Below are 21,583 nucleotides of genomic sequence, written 5' to 3'. Positions count from 1 at the left end.
AAATATAAATGACACTCGGGAGGAAATTAAACGCAGAATAAACATGGGAAATGCGTGTTATTATTCGGTTGAGAAGCTTTTATCATCCAGTCTGCTGTCCAAAAATCTGAAAGTTAGAATTTATAAAACAGTTATATTACCAGTTCTTCTGTATGGTTGTGAAACTTGGACTCTCACTCTGAGAGAGGAACATAGGTTAAGGGTGTTTGAGAATAAGGTGCTTAGGGAAGTATTTGGGGCTAAGCGGGATGAAGTTACAGGAGAATGGAGAAAGTTACACAACACAGAACTGCACGCATTGTATTCTTCACCTGACATAATTAGGAACATTAAATCCAGACGTTTGAGATGGGCAGGGCATGTAGCACGTATGGGCGAATCCAGAAATGCATATAGAGTGTTAGTTGGGAGACCGGAGGGAAAAAGACCTTTAGGGAGGCCGAGACGTAGATGGGAGGATAATATTAAAATGGATTTGAGGGAGGTGGGGTATGATGATAGAGACTGGATTAATCTTGCACAGGATAGGGACCGCTGGCGGGCTTATGTGACGGCGGCAACGAACCTTCGGGTTCCTTAAAAGCCATTTGTAAGTAAGTATTATTATTATTATTATTATTATTATTATTATTATTATTATTATTATTATTATTATTAGACAATTTATCGTCCAACGTCGATTTTCTGTTACAAGCTTCTCGAACTCTATCTGCAATTCAGTTCTTTTTATTCTGTCCCCTGATTCTATAATCAGTCCTTGGCACATAATGCAAGTCACTGTGAACAATCCACCACAGTAATTTACATTGTCAATGTTAGTAATTCTCATATAATACGTCAAGAGCCTGTTGCCAGGCAAAACTAGCTTGGAGACGGCTATTTTACTGCACGTATCTTTCAGATCCATTATTTTTCAAGGCCCTACACATGTGGGCCTTAATTTCTACAGTTTAATCACTGAAATTTCATGATGTCCCATGTTAACTTCAGTACAGCATGCAACTCCTATCTCAGATGATCCCATCCTATCTTCCATCTTGCCATGTAACTACTAGACAGAATTAAAGTCAAAAAAGATTTTAGTTATTCACTTATATTCATTACACATTATGCTTCAATCTAACTGTAAAATTCTGGCTATACATCCAGCAGAATGAGACCAAATTCCCGGAGGAGATGTAGATGTTTCTTTCCAATGACTTTGTATCTCGTCTAGTGTTCATCCTATACTGTACGAAAAGATTCATGCTAACCACATGCAGTGCCGGATTTAGGCCTAGGCAACCTAGGCAATTGCCTAGGACGGCAATTTCCGGGGGGGGGGGCAGCATTTTTTCTTTCTCTTTTCCTTTTTTTTCCATTTTAATTTTAGAATGAAATTTGTTTTTAAAACACTTACACCTTGTGAAAGTGGAAAGTCGCGGTCGTGGCGAGAGTAACTGCATTTTGTATTGTAATATTGGTATCACGTTATTATACCACAGTCTAATATATACAGTCGCGAAGCTTGGGATGATTTTTTGCATTTCTTGCGATAGTTGCTAGCCGCTTGGAGCGTTGTATTAGGAACAATAGACTGTGCCATTGCCATCGTGATCTAATACAGGCCGTAAGGCAGACCATGTGACTCCCTTAACCCGATCACGAAGGGCGGCTTTCAACCATATAAATTAGTTGGAATGCATAAAGAGTAACATATATTTCTCTAAAATGTAGTGTAATTGCATTAATAAAATTTAAAACAATGTTATGAGACATTTCAGACATAATTCACTTGAGAGTTAAGGTGTGTAACATTTATATAATTATTTTTGGTGTGAAAATTACGTTGTTCGTATGTGTAAAACCTGCCTTTATTTCGATTAAATATTGCGAAATTCTTGTGCATTCATTTATGCATGATTCAATAATTTTCAGTTGCACCGCACAGATGTTTAGATATGCTGAAATTATAGGTTATGTTTACTGTACCAATTGCCTTTTTCTGTCTAATTTTAGCAGTGGTGTATACTGGTTAAAGGGTTTGGGCTACCGCTGACCCTATTATTACACAAAATATATCTAACAATTACTTTAATTTTAATTACTATGGTAAAACTAATAATACAAAATTATTACATTATGTTATATTATAAACTTTTTCTTTTGTAATTTCCTTGGGCTACCGCCAGTAGCCCCGGTAGCCCGCAAAATACGCCCCTGAATTTTAGTGGTCTCCAATGCCCTGCCGTTACATATGTACCGGTATATTATGTCGCATGAAAATTATAGGTTATGTTTACTATATTTAACTTATACTCCTATATTCGCAAGTATACATTATAATTAAACATACTGTCATGTATGATACCCCTCACATTCAATTTGTCTGTATTTTAATACTACAATTGAGACTGAACTACTGTATTTATCTACAACCTAAGAGACGAAGTAACACAATCGTATGTACAATAATTTCATAGGAGTGGTACCGGTATAGTAAATTTTCTGTCTACAATTAAGGAAGGTAAATGTGCTAAATTAAAACCACAATGTAAATTCTTTTTTATTAAACCTCAAAATAGCTTCAATTCTTAACTTGAAATGTTGATGCGAACAGATTATGTTAACATGTAAAATTCTCTTCACATTAAAATACCGGTAACAGTGTTATAATTATTTCTGGAACATATTATGCAGCAAGAAGTACACGAAACTTATGGACACATTACACTAAATAAAACTTAGCAATGATGCGTAATAAAGTTATAATATAATATTTCATTGAACTCTATACACTGAAATAGAAAACTCGAACATACATTACGGCGGTCCAGATCGAAAAGGCATTAACTGTGCCGTATTTCGCATTTTTGTGAAAAGTTGTGTAAACTGTGAAATGTTTGTTATCGGTTGTAATAACTGTAAATGTCTAAAATACAATAATTTGAATAATATAAGGCAAGGAGACGTTTGTTGCACTACAAATTCTAAGAAAAAGAGGTTAGAGTTATCCTTCTTCCGAAGGATCCAGGAAGGTGAGTTTATAAAATATAATATATGCTTTATGAAAATAATATATGAACCTTATGTATTTCGTATTTCAATAGTGGAAGGAAGGTATTAATTGTTTCAAAAGAACACGATATCGAAATACAATACATTTTATCGTCTGCTGGGGAAAGAGTCTGTGATGAGGCGATAGTAGCGATCCTGATGGCTAGCAACTATCTATGGATGCATATTTCAACTGTCTATGTTTGCATATTTAGTAAGTATTGAGCTTCGTGACTGTATATACTAGACTGTGATTATACTATGAAATTGCTTGTATAAACCAGAATGCATTGTTTAAAATAAAATTGGATGTGTGTTTCTTATTTATCGCTATGAATACTAACCATAACTCTTAGTTATTATCGCCGCGGCCTCATGCCTAACATGTCGGCATCACACAATAACGTGCGGTATGCTTTTAAAACATAATTTCGGCGACTGATTGTTGCTCTGTAGGTTTCACTCTAAGCGTCACGTTGTCACGTCTAACTTCCTCGATAAGAATAAGCACTGGTTTGTTATATTGTTAAGTGGCTATTATTATTATTATTATTATTATTATTATTATTATTAATATTATTACTAGCTTAAATTACCCGGCGTTGCCCGGGTTTTAAATTTTGGTCTATTTCTAAATAAACTGTTTGTTAGACTTATCGGAGACCTCGGCAAGGGAACTATATAAAACCAAAACGAACCATATTTACTTATGTTTTCTCCTCCCTAGTGACGAATATTAAAGAAAGTGCCACTAATATCCAAAGAAACTGACTAATCAAAATAATTCCATCTCACCTATGAATAGAGTTTTAACAACATTAAGACCTTATGCTACAGGGATATTTAAGATATGTAACATTGTGATTGATGATAATATTTATCGTACACGGCATTATGCATTATTAAGCCTTTCTGCCCACAATATATTTAATTTCCTTCAAGGCCAAACTACAATCTGTAACGGATGGATTCTATCAAATACATGGATTTCAGGGTGTTTTGCAGTAACGGAGACTTTACTCATTAGAATTCACTCTTCTGGGAAAGGCAATGTAGAACATTACCACAACAGAAAATCATATTTTTCTATAAACGGCCAAGTCATTAGTGACCATAACTTATTAATAAGAGGTGGGTTAACAGTAACAGTAAAATAGGCTCTATATTATTATTGCAATATTATAATATTATCACATATTATTATAACTTATAATAATTGCTTAAAATCGAATGGCTATAATAGCAATACGTGGGATAAAAACATCATCTTCTTTCGTTTTTCCAGTTAATATTGCCACTCATATTACGTTTCGCATGAGTTTTTGACACAAATTCTTGTTAGTGCATAATTTTGGTGAGTCGATATTTCGCAATAGCAGGTCTACTATGGCTAGTCAATATTAAGTAAATTATGTGGTAACAATCCTTGTGGTTTGAAAGAATTCTAGAATTCAATTGGATAAAACAGTCTGCTCACTATCTACAAAACTGCATCGAGGAATTCATAATACGGTCCTGGACTGCGTAAAGATACTTATTGCATGAATTATCTAGTTTTAGCCTTCATGATGTGTAACAACAATGTAATTTAATTTCGTGTTAAAATTTCCAAGGCCTCGTGAAAGTCTATGTTGAATACAACAGACAATAATAAGGAACAATTGACTGTAGAAGATTTTGCATTTTAATATAATAAATTAATATTTTATCTATTTATTATTATTTTTTATATATTTATTTAATTTAACTTCCATTTGCACAATTTTAATGTGGCCTATGTTCTTCTCCTGGTTATGAAGATTAAATGTGCAAACTTTGGCACATATCGGTCAAAGAGTGTAGATTTGTATAGAGAACATACACACACATACATACATACCCACATTCAATTTTATATATTAAGATTATTATTATTATTATTATTATTATTATTATTATTATTATTATTATTATTTCATATATGAGTACGTTGACATTCTTAACTCTTAATAATAACTCTTTAATAATAATTTTTAATCACGGTACCTTAATGTTCGTCCTCAGCACAAGACATTGCAATCTCGGTTTTAGTCCATGTGGATTAGACAAGTAGGTGTCATTGAATAATGGAAGTAGCTTATTGGTTGCAATATTGAAATCGAGGCGAGTGATTGGAGCGGCGACACAAGAAATCGAAAATAATAATACAATTAAATTTCAAAGACCTGCCGAATGTTAACCATGAGAGCGCGGCGATAATACATTTCCAGTATACTGGATGGCGCAAATAAAAGTAGCCCGTCTCCCATTTGAATGCGAATGCGATATTTTGACTGCTTGAAATTCCATTATCGTATTCTATCGTATCGTAGCATAACAAAATAAATTGCTACAACTAGGACTGCCAACTTTTTTTGAAGAAAATACGGCAGATTAAGGAATCGACAAAATTTCACATAAAAAATTGATAAATTATCCGGTCCAGTTACTAAAAAATAACTTTATTCTACACTGTGGCAGCTAGGCTTAAAAAATTACAAATTAAATTATGGTTTATCTAACGATGCTCGCAACTGCCGAGGTTATATCAGCATCGCCGGTGTGCCGGAATTTTGTCCCGCAAGTTCTTTTACATGCCAGTAAATCTGACATAAGCCTGTCGCATTTAAGCACACTTAAATCACAGTCTAATATATATTTTAGACTGTGCTTAAATCCCATCGACCTGGGCTGGGATCGAACCCGCAATATCGAGCACAGAAGGCAAACGCTATACCGACTACGCTACCGAGACCGACGCTAGGCTTAAAATAAGATTATTTTGAGACAGATTTTGTCTCGCGTAATAGTTGAATTAGACTACAGTTTGCAGTTCTGATTTGATTAGATGTGTCGTACTCCTGTTTCGAACATCTGTCCAATTATTGTTCATGAGATAAAACATCCTCTTTGTGTGAGTATTACTACTTGGAAAGCTCAAAACAAAACTCGCCATTTTTTTTTTTTAATTTATAACATTAACATGGGTGAGCACTAAAACCCATTTCTTGCAAGTATTATCTTCTAAAAAGACTGCACATTTTAATGCATCTCTTGAAAAACAAAATTCATCATATAAACAATTATCATTCACGGCAAAATGAAATATTTAGAATAAAAATATTTATGCAAAAATAAGGGACAAAAATGCTCGAGGAGAAGAATAATACGGGAGCCGAGAGTCTATTAAAAATTAGGGGCAAATACGGGGCATCCCGGGAAATACGGGAAAGTTGGCAACCCTAGCTACAACAATGAACAATTTTATGTAATACCGGTAATCGATTGTTGGCAGTGGCGGCTCGTGAACTTGTGGACTGGGGGAGCTGCAGTAGATTTTGGTACATACAAATTTCACTTCTTGATACCATTACTAATAAGCAAAGCTCGGAAGTTGGGGACTTGTGTCTTTGAACGTGGCTAAGCGACCGGACTTCAATGTCAACAAACTCCCGCTTCCAGCACGGAGGTACTGTCAGGTCTGCTATAAAAGTGGTTCCTGGCTGGAACAACATAATGATAATATTATGATAGGTTGAAACATCTAATTTTATAGCATATATATATATATATATATATATATATATATATATATATATATATATATATATATAAATAAACATGCAAAATACATCAAATTTACAGTTCTGCTCTGTACATTTCATTACAGTGTATGACTACATGCATTCGAAGATTTTCGAACCCATAAATTCTTCGTCTGTTAGTTAAACATGATTTGAAACGAAGGAAACTTATTTCCACGTCACATGAAGTGACGGGAGCAAACTTTAATTTTTTTATTTTATTTATTTTAACTAGCTACCTAGTGAGTACAAATTGCATTTATAAAATAAAAATGTTTCTAGCCACTACCGTAAGAGTCAGGCTCGTGTACGGTGTGGTCTTAGTGAATAATATAACATAAAATTTACAAGGACAGTTTACTAAATACAGTAATTAACTTAATTCAAACCAATAAATACAACACAAGAGCAAGAATAAAGAAGAAAGGGAAAACGAGAGAAAAATACACATTTAATATAAATTGAAAATCCCACAGAAGCCAGTGATATTCAATAAAAACATGAATATAGTCGATAGAAATAAAAGGTAAAAAAAGTACATTTGTTACTATTATATATCATGGATAATTTTACAAAATTCTTTTTTAAAAGTTTCAATTTTAAAAAATTTCAAATTTGGAAAATGGTTTGAAATTTTATTATAAAGTCTTGGGCCTAAATAAAATACTGAATATTTCACTGTCACTGTTTCCTGTTCGATTTTCAGCAGATCTCGTATCTGAGAAAGATAAGTATATCCTAAATTTTTCTCGCAAATAGTTTTCAATTAGTGTATCACTACTAGGGAAGGTCCCTCTACGACTTGATCCATGGCTATGGACAAATTCTCCATCAATTTAAAGGACTGCAATGTCTTTCAATGAATGCCCGTTTCCAGCTCTAGTTTATGTGTGGTACAACTTACAAGATATAAACTCTGCATTAGAAGAAAATAATGTATCTCCTCAGAATTCCTCCACGAAATTCTGTACCTAAAATTTAAGAAATGCATTTTCAAACTTCCATAACACCCATTCGAATAACACGTATTTTCTAATTCCTCAAACAGACCGTTTACCTGTAATTTTCTTAATGTCATTGGCTTCGACGTGACACAGTTTATTCGTTCGTCTTCTTGCCATTCGATGTGACCACTTTCTTAGTACAAACGACTGTCCCTGAGCACTTGCAGCGTGAGCTTTGTGTACGTTATGCCTGTAACCTTACTCAAGCACACGACACACAAGTCCCCAAGATCCGAGCTTTGCTAATAAGTATAGGACAAAAATAAATGCACTACGTATCGAAAAATCAAAACTTCCTGACTTAGTTGGGAGATGTCTGTGGCATCATTTGCCATAATCACTAAAAAAAACTAATACCATCGATTTCAGTCTGAATTTCAGATCGGCAGACACTCAACATGCAATCTACCAGTTCAATCTGAATTTTTTAGAACTACCTTTAAACAGTGGCATGTTCCAAATGATTTTTGAGAGGCTCGTTCAGATTACTCACGAACTGTAGCAACCCACGAAATACACCAGGGTTCTTCGAATCGTTTTTTCATCATGTCCCCTAAGGGGAAGTTCACATTGGCCACAAAATCAATATTTTTTAAATAATTTCACGATTTTTTCTCATTTCTTGATTATGTTTGAGAATGTTTGTTCTGTTTGCTTCACTTAGTTGCGCAGCAATATTAGTTTTGCCTAACATTACAATGAAACAACATTTTTCAGGTGAAATTGCGAAGATTCGTGCTTTTTAATTTTTAGGGGCAAATGTCCTAAATCTGTCACACCACTCCTAGTCTATGCAGTATCACCACCGAAGAGGAGGCAAAGAAATCAAAATACAGAATTTTTTTTGTTCACATCCACGTAACCACAAATGCTTAGCGTAAATTTCATTGTTATACTTCCTTACATATATGCATTATTTCGGCTGGATGAAGCTTGAGTAAGATTTAAGTCGGGTAACGAACGACCCTTTAATTTCACTTCATTACATCAATCTTCTCCTCAAGGGAAAGTTGAGAAAAATAAAATTAATATTCTGTAATTCACACACACTCATGCTTGCACATTTGCACTGGTTAAGTTACGGTACTAAGACGTCACACCAAAGCAATGTTCTAAAAGTGGAAAAGAAGTCTCTTTCGTATTTTATGTGCTATATTAAAATGGTTCTACTCGTGCAATCATTTTGAGTTAAGGAAAATATTAGGTTCTGCTGGAGGCTGGATATATACGTAATAATAAGGCAAAAGAGAATATTAATTTCGTTATATTAACTCGATAAGATTCTACAACAATAAGTATGTGAAGAGAAAATAAAAATTTTGTCATTAAGTTTCAAGGGAATAGAGAATCCATTTGACGCAGCATTACAATAGCGGTGTGGGAGGGGAGGAAAGATCTTCCCTTGTCGTCTGGCTCTGCAAGCCACTGCAGCGAAATATGGGTTTTTAACAGCGGCAGTTTCCCTCTGCTTCCCTTCACCTCTCTACCCCCTGACCATGCAAGACACACTCTCTATGAGCTGACCACCCTGCAGATCCCAGATATACTTTGAATGCAGTGTCAATTCCAATACAGTCGACGCGCAAAAAGATTATGCATAAGATAATAGTACATATTCCCGGCCAGATGAAATATAAAGCAATTTACCATAAAAGCTGTAACAATTCTTCTACAAATTAAAATAAATATTATTTTTATTTTCCTGTCAAAGCAGGGAGTGCTGCAGCTCCGCAGCTCTTATGGACGGGCCACCCCTGATTGTTGGCATTCTTTCTGTCAGTCATCAATCGAATTACACGTGTCTGCTCGAATTCTGCAAAATGACTTACTCGAACTCGATATAAGAAAGAGTGGAAATTGTGGAAGTGTATGTGAGAACAAGTTCGATTAAAGAAACTCAAGACATTTTCAGGGACAAGTTTCCGGGTAGAAGACAACTGGCAAAGAGAGCAATACAGGGTTTGGTTAAAAAGTGGCGCTACGGGATTTGTGCAAAATGTATCTGTGTACATGATTAGACGTGCACAGCTGTGTACTGATGCTTCAGGGAGCCACTTTCAACATCGTCTATAAAAGGTGAGTCCTTTTCAGCACTTTGTGTCTGTATTTGTCTTATATATTTACTCTATACTTACATGGACTATTTTTCGTATCTGCGCCATTCTGTATACCGTCAGCAATACTATTGTGACTTTATTCCAACTCAACAATGTAACTTTTATTACAATCAACAAGAGTCACTTCACTTTCTACAATTTAATTCTACTCCCGTCAACAATGGGATTTGCTCTCCGCACAGCAACACACTATTCGTTATTGCACTCTACAGACGACAATGACAATTTACTTGGATTATTGAGAACAACAATGAACTGTTAATTTTAACTAATGTTCACAAAGCACTATTTACAAATCAGAACTGTCAGTTCTCAGTTCACAGTTCGTTTGCCTTGGCTAGTTCTTCTAGCTCAGTCACTCAAGTTCACAGTATCTCGAACCACAGACCTTCAGAGACAGTCTACTGAACCTCGAACTCAGGTCTCCCAACTGCGGTCCACTGCACTCGAACTCGACTTCGGACGCTCGCACAGCTGCGGACACACTCAAGTCGGACTCCGGTCTCGAAGCTGGCTTCACTGCTACACAAGACTGGCTGGCTTGCTGTTCACCGACTACAACAACACTGCAGCTAACTAATCTGCTGCTCAAGTTCACTCGCGTGTCGTATTTACATCTAAACCAGAGTTACGAGAAATTTCTACGGGTGTCCAGAGATAGCTCTCTCGAATTATCTGGATATCTCCGCTCTCTGCCGCGGTCGCTCTCTCTCCTCTCCTCTCTCCTCTCCATGCCACAGGAAGCAGATGCGCGCGCACTTGCGCCGAACTACGGCCGACCTTGTAATCCTTCTGCCGGTCGTGAGATCGTATCCCAGCTCTGTCACACTATTTAATCACTTTTCAGCATATGCACTATATGAGCCGTTCGGAGCAGAAGTGGTTTAAGTCAAAATTGAGTAATGAGGTTTAAAGTAAAAATTCTGTAAAATACAGCGCAAAGTAGCAATTAATATGTCCTTCGTGCTATTCACTGATTATTAATAGTTCAAATAAATTGGATATTAATTGCTACTTTGCGCTGTATTTTACAGAATGTTTACTTTAAGCTTCATTACCCATTTTTGACTTACACCACTTCTGCTCTGAACAGCTCATAATGAGATAGGGTTTTGCCGCAAAGAGTCGGAGATTATTCTTCAATTTACTTTATACTTCCTATCGAAATAAGAAATACTCGTAATAATAATTATACCACCAACAAAACCAAAGCTTAAAAATAAGCTTGCCTTTCACAAATCAATTTTGTTTCAACAATGAATGAGTTTCTTTGCATCGAGTCTGATTTGCTTCGTTAGATGGACTTTGATGACATCAACAATGCTCTCTCTGTGAAGGAAGGGCGAAGGAAATCTTATAATTTACAGTGGCGTAGCATGAAATTTTGAGCAGGGGAAGCTAATTCGAGTTGTCTTTCATGCAATATGAGAAAACGTATTACAAAAATACAGTCTTAAAATAAATAGTAGTCAGTTTCAAGTTAGCAGTCGAAGATTGGTTGGAACCTCATAAGTAACACCAATAAGGCATGACCTCAAATGGTACGTAGGAAAATATGATTTCACAGTTTACACATATCTCTAACAAATAGACACGCATATGTACTATATAACATTAGCTCACTCCCTGTCATATTTAGAGGAATCACAATATTAACGGTCAATAGATACAGTATTAGTATCATTACGTAAGTATGAGTCTGTCTTTTGGTTGTTCCTTCATTGACAGCAAGGGAGTCGGTCATTTGTTTTTTAGATCACACTTTTGTTCGTAAGTCAGTCTTGATAATAGAATTGTCCTAAAAAATCAAGTAAATTGGTGTCAGGAACTGTAATTTCACTCATTATTTATTATATCAGCCACAATGCACACTAACACTTCAACTGAACACAACTGACGAAAAGGGATAACTCGGAAACTACTTATTTTCAATATCAAAGCTAGCTTCCTGCGAGCCTTGCGATCAGAGTAATTTAGTTAGAAAGGGATGGAAAATCTGCGGGGTGGGTTACACAGAAGAATGAGTGTAAGAAACCAGTCTGCTTGGAAGCTGGTATGTGCAGGCTTCTTGTTTACTGCTGCATCACAAATCATCCTGAGCTGCCGCATCACAATATTTAACGCGTAAATATAAATTCTATTAAAATTAATAAATAATTTTGTCCATAGACTGCAGGTTTATTATGAAATTATATTGACGCTACGCCACTGGTAATTACATAGCGAATCCTCAGTCTCATCTCGCCAAATACCACCTCATCACCAATTCTATCATAGCTAGCTCAATCAGTAGGGATCAGCTATACATCAGCACAATATACTGGAAAATTACTGAAACTTAACTCATACAAATTGTCAAAGTGCAAGCCTTACACCCCAGGGACTTGTAGAACATAATACATTTTTGCAATTTGTTTCTTCAGTCTGTAATGACAGCATTTAGATTTACAATTAGTTTTTTTAGTGACAAGGCTCGGTTCCGCATTCATGAACGAATGAACAGTTGAAATAATCTATCCCAGTCAGCAGAAAATCCGAAATTCATACACGAAAGTCCATTACATGATCCTACAGTCAATGTGTGGTGTTCAATAAGTGCGACACAAATAACCAACCCTATTTTTTCCCCATCAAAATTAATGCTGACCAATATATTGACTCAATTTTGGAGTAGTTAGCTATTTTCCACAATTGAGTGAAGAAGAACGAATGTATGGTGTGTTTCTGCAAGACGGGACTAAAGCTCGTACAGCACGAACTTCATTTCATCCAACTCCTGCCTTTATAAGTGAAGGGTTGTGGCCTGTTCGAACCCCAGACTTAATGCTGTGCGATTTTTATTTGTGAGACAGATTAAAAGACAGAGTCTACAAACATTAGATGAAATGCGAAACAAAATAAGAAAAGAAGTAACAAACATTTCGGAAGCACAGTTTCAAATGAGAATCAAAATATGTTAAAATGCTGTACAATGCGTTTCACGACGAAGGAACATTTTCAGTATCTTCTTGAAAGGTAAACATTTTTGTCACGTTCAGAATTATAAATTGTAAAAATTGTCTATTGAACCCTGTTCTTTTGTCAATTAATGATAGGCTATGACATAAATCTCGGGTATTCTTGATACATAAAAATGTGTATGCATATATCTATTCTGCAGCAGGTGTGTATGGGCCGGTGCGTTGCATAATGTCACCTCTGCATCAAACAAATGGATGGCTCTGTATAAATGTGTATGCTCATAAAGTTTTCGATAAAATCAAGCGAGTTTTTTATTTATGCTATTCTCATCACACAAAATCACATTCACTAATTCAAAATAATCTTAAAGCACTTTTTATTAATTATTTTCTGTGAAATCCATTTGTCTGAATAATAATAATAATGACGATGATGATGATGATAATAATAATAATAATAATAATAATAATAATAATAATAATAATATCATCATCATCCATCATGGCACCACAAATAATTGAGGACCGTTCTTGCAAAACTTGCTAACTGCAAAATTTGAAAAATTGAGATTTTGATGGATTCGTTAACATAAGGCAGGCCTCTACATGATGTTAAAAGCGTCTTAGTAAAATTTGATTATTTCTCTTCATTGTAGTGTGTCAAAGTGTGATCGTTTTTCCAAAACTTGCTTTCTCCTATATGAGAGTTACAGAAAAATGTTGCTTACTACAGTGTTTTGTCTCTCCTGTAAAATTTAGTTTTTTCAATTAACAACTTTTGCAAAAACGGTCCTCAGTTGGACTCTTCGTTCAATTCCATTTCGATATTTTAAAGCTGCTTCTGCCAACGTTTTTGTGGTCTTCCAATACCTATTTCCCTTGTGACTTATAATATTGAAAGTTTTAAGTGGTATCCAGCTTTTTTACATGCTTCCTAAATGTCACATGAAAACAGGCCAACATGCGTATATCTCATGGCGGGCAAGTTGGTACCACTCGAATATGATTGCTGAACTGACAACTGGTGGCGACTCGCAAAAGCACAGTTACAACCTCTTCTTACACACTAGTCGTATGGAGGCAGATAAAGAAGAACAGTGAGGTGTAGTACGATTTTTGACTGCTGAAGGAATAGGACGAAAAATCCATCGTCGCATGTCTGCTGTTTACGGCAAACACAGCATGTCATGTTCACGTATACTGGAATGGCACACGAAAGATTCCAAGAGAGACAAATGTCACTGCAAGACGATGCTTGCCCAGGACAAACTCATGGTGCCATCACTCCTGCTGTTATTGTTGAGGTTGATGGTCTTATACAGGGAAATTGACGGATCACTGTGGAAGAACTTTGTTGTTTGGTGGGAATAAGTCGTCGTCGTCGTCGTCGTCGTCGTCGTCATCATCATCATCATCATCAATGGCACGACAGCCCTTCATAGGCCTTGGCCTTCTTCAAAAGTTTTCGCCATTCCTCCCTATCCAATGCCAAACTTCTCCAATTTCTAACACCCAAAGTCTTGATGTCATCCATCACACAGTCTTCCCATCTCAATCTTGGTCTCCCAACCTTCCTTCTTTCCATCGGAATAAATTTAAAAATTCTCTTCGCAACTCTATTATCTTGCATTCTCACAACATGCCCGGCCCAATCCAATCTTCTTATTTTTATGAAATTAACAATATCCGGCTCATTATATAATCTGTACAGTTCGAAATTATATCTTCTTCTCCATGTTCCGTTTTCTCTAACTGGTCCAAAGATTTGCCTGAGAATCTTTCTTTCAAATATACATAATAATGTCGCATCTGACTTCGACAATGGCCAAGTCTCAGACGCGTAAGATAGTACAGACCTTATAAGAGTTTTATACATCATAATTTTTGTACTCCTAAATATAATTTGAGATTTCATATGTCTTCTAAGACCATAAAAGCATCTATTGGCAGATAATATGCGTTTTTTTTATTTCAGAACTAACATTATTTTTGTTGTTAACTTCAGAGCCAAGATAGATAAAACTATGGACAGTTTCAAATTTAAAAGAGCCTATTTCCAGGTAAGGGGGTCCGTTTATATTAGCTCTCGTGACTGGCATATACTTTGTTTTTTCTTCATTAATTTGTAGATGTATTCTTCTTGCTGCCTTTTCCAGCTTAATAAAGGCCTCATTTCATTGCTGCCTGACTTCTTCCTATGACATCTAAGTCGTCAGCGTAAGCCAGCACCTGAATCGACTTATAGAAAATAGTTCCCGTAGTATTAATATGTGAATCCCTCATGATTTTCTCCAGTGCTATATTAAAAAGGAGACAAGCTAGTGAATCTCCTTGTCGGACGCCACACCTAGTAGAAACAGGGTTAGACATCATGTTTTGAATTTTAACTATGCACTTGGTATTTGTCATCGTAGCTTTCACCAGAGAGATCAATTTTTTAGGAATCCTCAATTCCTCCATTGCAGCCTAGTCTTTCTCTATTTATGGTGTCATAGGCTGCTCGAAAGTCAACAAAAAGATGATGGGTCTCGATTCCAAACTCGTTGCACTTTTCAAGTAACTGTCGTATTGTAAAAATTTGATTGTTAGTGGATCTACCCCGACGGAATCCATACTGATAATCACTAATAGCATCCTCTACAAATGGGACAAGTCTATCAAATAAAATGGGAATAAGTCATGGTTCTGTAAATGTCACTGCGACAAAGCACCTGTATTACTTAAAAATCTGTGCTCAATAGATTCCATTTCAGTTGACGTACGAACAAAACACAAACAGAATGGCTGCAATGATACCACGAGAAAAAGTATGCAATTCTGTCCCGTATTGTCACTGGGGACAAATCATGGTGTCACCATTTTGAACAGGAGAGCAAACGGCAGAGCCAACAATGGAAACACAGGCATTCTCCCCCACCGAAGAAGTCCAAAGCAATACACACAAGTTCCGGTAAAGTCATGTTGACATTCTTCTTCGATTCTAGGTATCCTCTGCTTGTTCAGTTTCTCGAGCATGGGGCCACCATCAATGCACAGCCTTATGAAGAAACTTTACAGAAATTGAGACACGCTATTAAGTCAAAACGCCCTGGAATACTATCAAACGGTGTTATCCTTCTTCATGATAATGCCTGCCCACATACTGCCAACTCTGTGAGGAACATGATTCAGAGATTTGATTGGGAAATGCTTTCAACACTCCCCCTACAGCCCAGATCTCTTCCCATGCGATTTTCAAATTTTTTGAAGGTTGAAGAAAGACATTCGTGGACTTCGTTTTGCATCGGATGAAGATGGGTGTGACTGGGTTAAGAACTGGATTGGTAGACAGCACATAAGCATTTTCAAGAAGGGACTGATAGTCTTGTCTCATAGTGGGATAAATGTATAAACAGTTTTGAAGATTACTTTTGAGATAATAAATGTTCTATTACACTTTTGGCATCTGAACCATTTACATTTGACTACCCCTCATAAATATCAATTGTTTCTGTACTCGTCCATCCTATCAATTCACTTAACTTTGAAAATTTCAGTTTCACTTACTCAGCGATAGCCTGATTTATTCATCCTGAAAACAATTCATTTAACTAAGAATCCCCAGAATAAAAGCATAATTGGTTCCTATGGTCTTATTTTCCTTTCATTTTCTTTTTTAATCAAAAACTTCTTTCTAGGCACACTTCCAAGAAAATTGTTTTACCAGAACCATACAACATTTTCATTGCAGTATTGCAGAACTACAATTTCTGTGATCAATTTCGTCATATATAATTTCCAATCTTTCGAAATTCATCTCAGAACTCATTTTTCATCCCTGATTTTCGATAAAACCTAGAATTCTGATAACTTGGTATGCTGTTTATTGCACTCACCCATCTGCAGTCTAGTGACTTCCCTCGTTTATTTCGGCACTGTTTTTTCAACACACTTTTCCTTTTTTAAGTGACTAACAACTAATGTATATCTTCCACTGAATGCCAATCAAAATGTTTGAGACACAATCACTGGCTTCAACTAAATCTGTTGAATGTTAACAGTGGAGATCTACAGGCGAGCTACATTTTTTCCAGGAGAACTGTACACCAACATGCTTAGGCCTAACTACTTGTAATGAGTAAAAATATTTACTCATCCCCTTATGTTAAATATACAAAAATGATGGAATTTTTTTTTACAGAATATAGAAGTAGACAAACAATTTATTTTTCCTACATTGTTAATTCTATAGCATCTATTAGTGCTTTATGGTTGTGCTAACAGATGGAGCTACTTGTCAACAATGTGATGCTGAAATTTGTGCTCAGGTTACTGCCCAGCGACAGTCCTGATATATTGTATTTTATATTTTTTAAGGTTGGCTAATTAATATTAACCCGGCACACTCACAATGACACTCACATTCATATAAATTTCCAGACTCTAGACACCCAGGCAATTGTCTTCGTCAAGAAAAATTCGCCGAGAGGAGAGCCCGTGATCTCCTGGTCTGGAAGCCAGCATGCTGACCGACAGACCACGGAGGCAGTCTAAACAAATTTGCATTATTCGGTGTAATGTTTTTTGCACGAGTCACAGTGGTATGTACGAGGGAGGATCGAAAAGTAACGCACAACTTTTTTTGGCAACATAATTTAATAGGTAAGAAAACGAAATAATGCACAAGAAAGCTACAGGCTTAACCTATTTTTCGACATGGAAACCAAGTCTCTCAAAATATTTCTCCCATCGTGACACCAGATTCAGTAGACCTCGTTCATAAAACTCCGTTTTCTGGGCATATAGCCACCTGCATAAGACTGACTTCACTTCTTCATCCAAACCGAAGAGTTGACCTCCTAGGAATTTCTTTATTGGCCTGAAGAGGTGAAAGTCAGATGATGCGAAGTCTGGACTGTAGGGTGGATAAATGCCACCTTAATGCCTCTGACATTGGATGGTGTTGCAGTGGTCACTGGTCAGCCGGAGCATGCTTTGTCAGCAAGATTTACGGCCCTCTTCGAAAAACCTGCTACAGTCTAGACAATTGGCACCATACACCTTCAACATTTCCCTATGAATTTCACTCGGACATTTTCTTTTTACCCATAAAAATGGTCTACACCTCATTCCTCTACACAAGTTGACGATGCTAGCAAATGCACGATCTTTACTCAGAAGTCATCACTCATTCTGCCAGGATGATACCTGATTGAGCCATTCTTGTCTGCAGCACAAGATTCTAACTATCAGCCAACTTTGAACATCCTAACCAAAATAATATTCCGTAAAAAAATTGTGTGTTACATCCTGATCCTCCCTAGTAATTCCAAGATAAAATGAATTTTAAAAACTAAATATGTCTAACTGCTAAGCAGCAGGTCTACTTACTACAAATTCTAGCTTGTGTCACAGGTGAAACAATAATGTTAGACGAAGTATTAAAACTTGTTCTTACAGCCATTTGTCTCAATATACAAGTAATAACTTTCTTTACTAAAGAAAATGAACAATAAAATTTACTGCGTCAAACTACTTGAATCTCTTGAATGAGAAACAAGTGAGGCACGTTTTATATTCAATTTTGGTGTCATTTGGACTACAACAAAATGTACCTATGATTTTTTGGTAGCTATAAATTGAAACAAACAGTGTTACATAAATAATTTTAGATACATTGCTGATTAAAAACCGAACATATATGAACATGTTTGCTTGTAGTGCACTACAATGATAGACCAATGCATTTGTTGTGGTTGGCCCTAATTCTGGAGAACTATCACGATTTTCGAACATTTTTTTTTTTTCACAAACGACGATTTTATGCTTGTTTTTTCGAAAGGTAGAGGAAAAAAAAATTAGGAAACATAATTTTGACTGTAACCTAAACTAACCTAGCCTAACCTAACTAACCCAAGCTAAATTAAACTAACCTAAGCTAACCTGATAATGTTATGTTAGCTTACATTAGGTTAGATGGTTATGTTAGTTTAGGTTAGGTCAGCTCAGGTTAGTTTTTGTATTAGGGTTAGCTAAGGTTAGGTTAGGTTAGGTCAGTTTGTTGTGATAGATTATGTTATCTTACAGTCGAAATTACGTGTTTCCCAAATTGTTTTTTATTATCTTTTGAAAATCGAGCATATAAGCTTAATCATCGTTTGTGGAGAAAAGAAAGTTCGAAAATCGTGGAGTAGTCGTCCTTCAGAATTACCTCAGTTAAGTTATTTGTGGTCCCTTTTATAAGAAATCGTCGCAACACTTGAATTGACAGCCAGAATCATTGCAACATAAACTAGTCTGGGCCTACGTTATTATTTAACCTAAACGAAAACTAAATCTACTGCAGAGCAGACAGCCGCAAGTTGTTAAAGACATAACCTTATTAAGAAGACAAAGTTTAGAGGTGCCGAGGTCCTAACTAGCATTTCGAAATATCTACTTGAAAATAATAGTAATTAATTCTGTAGAAAACGTCGGTCTTCATGAGACATCAATGACATCATCGAGAATCCGTGACAGGTTAGGTTTGGTTTGTTCAGATTTTTTGGTACACCAAAATAAGTCATTATTATTGCAGGAAACACAATATTCCACTTCTCCCTCTCAGATTATAATAAATGGACTACACTATCAAAATAGGTAAATGTACCGGTATGTACATATTCCAGAAACTAAACGAAGCCTGTCACGAATGTCGTTACTTTAACTTAAAATGCATTTAGGCCTAATCTTTTACTACTATAATACTATGATATTGCAGCTATCGGACTCTGAACCTATGGCTTATTTGTTAAAAGAAACTATTATCTAATATAATGCATCGGATGTTATAAAAACACTCCCAACACTAGCATAAGCTTACACGGAACAATTATTCATTTATTACAACCTTCTTAGGACAAGACCGGTAATTTTATTTAACCAGGACCATAATTATAAATTCAAGGTAAGCTTAATAGGATTAACACAATATACTCAGATTGCTTACCTTTATTTTGATAAATGCAAGTTGGCATGTACGATTTCTCAACATTCATAATATACTCTGAACTTATACGATAACGTTTATTTTTAAGAAATGTGCTTTAATGTTTATTACAAATTAAAGTAGCGATATTCTTAGGTATTCAGGTAACGTGGCAAAAATGAATATTTCCCTACAAAAATTTTTTGTTGGCCTATCACAACACTGCAAGGTTAATAATATCGGGTTTTGACGTTTCGTGTACACAGTACAATTGCCAGACACATCGTGCATACCAGCATTTACAAATCAAAATAGTATAATAATATATGTATTAATTCAATACTTGTTCAACTTACCCACGATTAATGAACGAAAACAATGATATCACTCATAGTCACTATTTACATGTTAATATCTAAGAATATTTTCAGGCCACAGGATTTCTGACTAGATACGTTTGACATAAAAAACATAATTGACAACCGGTATCATACTTCACTTAGAAGCTTATTACTTATACGGTGAGTTATTTTAACGATTTACAGCTCATTGAAGTGTGAGGGAGCTAAACATTTTATGCTATCACTGATATAAAGAAGTGAAATTTTCCCATTCCCGTCTTCTTCGTTTCCCCACACTCCTCTAACCTCTCGAAGCTCAATATTACGTCACACTTTGCGGGTATCATGCATTGCGCTTTGAACAAATGAAATGCGCACGAGGTGTGAAAGGTCCAAAAATAATAGTTGACCTCATTCCAAACACAAGAATTCCGAGACAATGAGACATTAATTACATCTATTTTTTAAATGAAAATGTCCACCAACGTTAATTGTCACAAAGTGCCTACTGACCATAATTATTACAAAACCATAATATTGTACCGGTGCATGCAGATGTGATGAGGAGATACAACTGTTAAGGATTATTTCACGACTGCATTCAAGATTATGCAGTGACAAGTGATTTTGTCAGCAGTACAACAATCACTCTTCAAAGTGTTAGAGAATAAAGAAACTCATACATTGTGATTTTTTTAAAATACCAGTAACAGTAAAGAATCAATTGTTTATTTAAAAAACTTCCAAGTGTGAGACAATGGAGATTAAAAAATATAAAAAGGAAAATATTACCAATGACATTTAGCATACTTTAGGAGAGAACGCTCTAAGACTGAAATAGAAGATACTATTATACTGATAACCCCAAGTTAATTGGATCACGTCCCTGACCATTTTCCGTGAATGGTTAATTTTTTGCATCTTTCTTTTCATACTGGTACCTACTGAATACTGCATGAGCAATTCACATGCCATTATAGACCTTGACCATTGCTTTCGTTTCAGGAATGATAGTGCATAATGACAGTAATTATGAAATAATAGCAGAAGAAACATTAAAAAACTAGATAAAATGTATTCACACACTATCTTCTTCTGGCACAAAGTTTAGGTCTACTAGTAAAGTCTGATGGGATTTACACCTGAGCCACTAGCATGAAAAGTCAATGCATTCATTGTTTAATAATGCACCAATGAGTAGGCCTAACTTATGCAAGATATTAAGACAGTGCAAGATCAAAAGTTTGTCACTAAATTCAGAATTTACTAGATTTGCGACATTCATGAGCAATCAAACCATAGCTGCTTTCTTTGCTTATGCATTAATTATTATAAAAGTAAATGTAACATATGTATGTATGTATGTATTCACACTGCAAATGGGTATATACCCAGTGGCAGTGGTAAATAATTACACTCAATAATGACAATTAAAAAATAATAAACACAACTAATAATAAAAACAATAATTAATAATAATGATTAATAATAATAATAATAAGAAGAAGAAGAAGAAGAAGAAGAAGAAGAAGAAGAAGGAGCATCTTAAATTAAATGAAGCATGATCACTTAAAATA

General features: G+C 35.5%; 1 protein-coding gene across 2 annotated transcripts in view; it reads right to left on the bottom strand.

Moving 5' to 3' along the window:
* LOC138695916 (oxysterol-binding protein-related protein 6-like) overlaps window positions 1-20,162 on the bottom strand; it is a 123,169-nt gene extending 103,007 nt beyond the window's left edge. For both annotated transcript variants that reach the window (XM_069820278.1, XM_069820279.1), the window contains exon 1: window positions 20,022-20,162. The gene's annotated coding sequence lies outside the window, so the exon portion shown is untranslated. The remainder of the gene's footprint in view (window positions 1-20,021) is intronic.
* Window positions 20,163-21,583: the final 1,421 nt, after the last annotated feature.

The sequence above is a fragment of the Periplaneta americana genome, chromosome 3, assembly GCF_040183065.1.
Source record: "Periplaneta americana isolate PAMFEO1 chromosome 3, P.americana_PAMFEO1_priV1, whole genome shotgun sequence".
NCBI lineage: Eukaryota > Metazoa > Arthropoda > Insecta > Blattodea > Blattidae > Periplaneta > Periplaneta americana.
The sequence above is the reverse complement of the archived record's forward strand: the minus strand, read 5'-3'. Positions and strand labels throughout refer to the sequence as shown.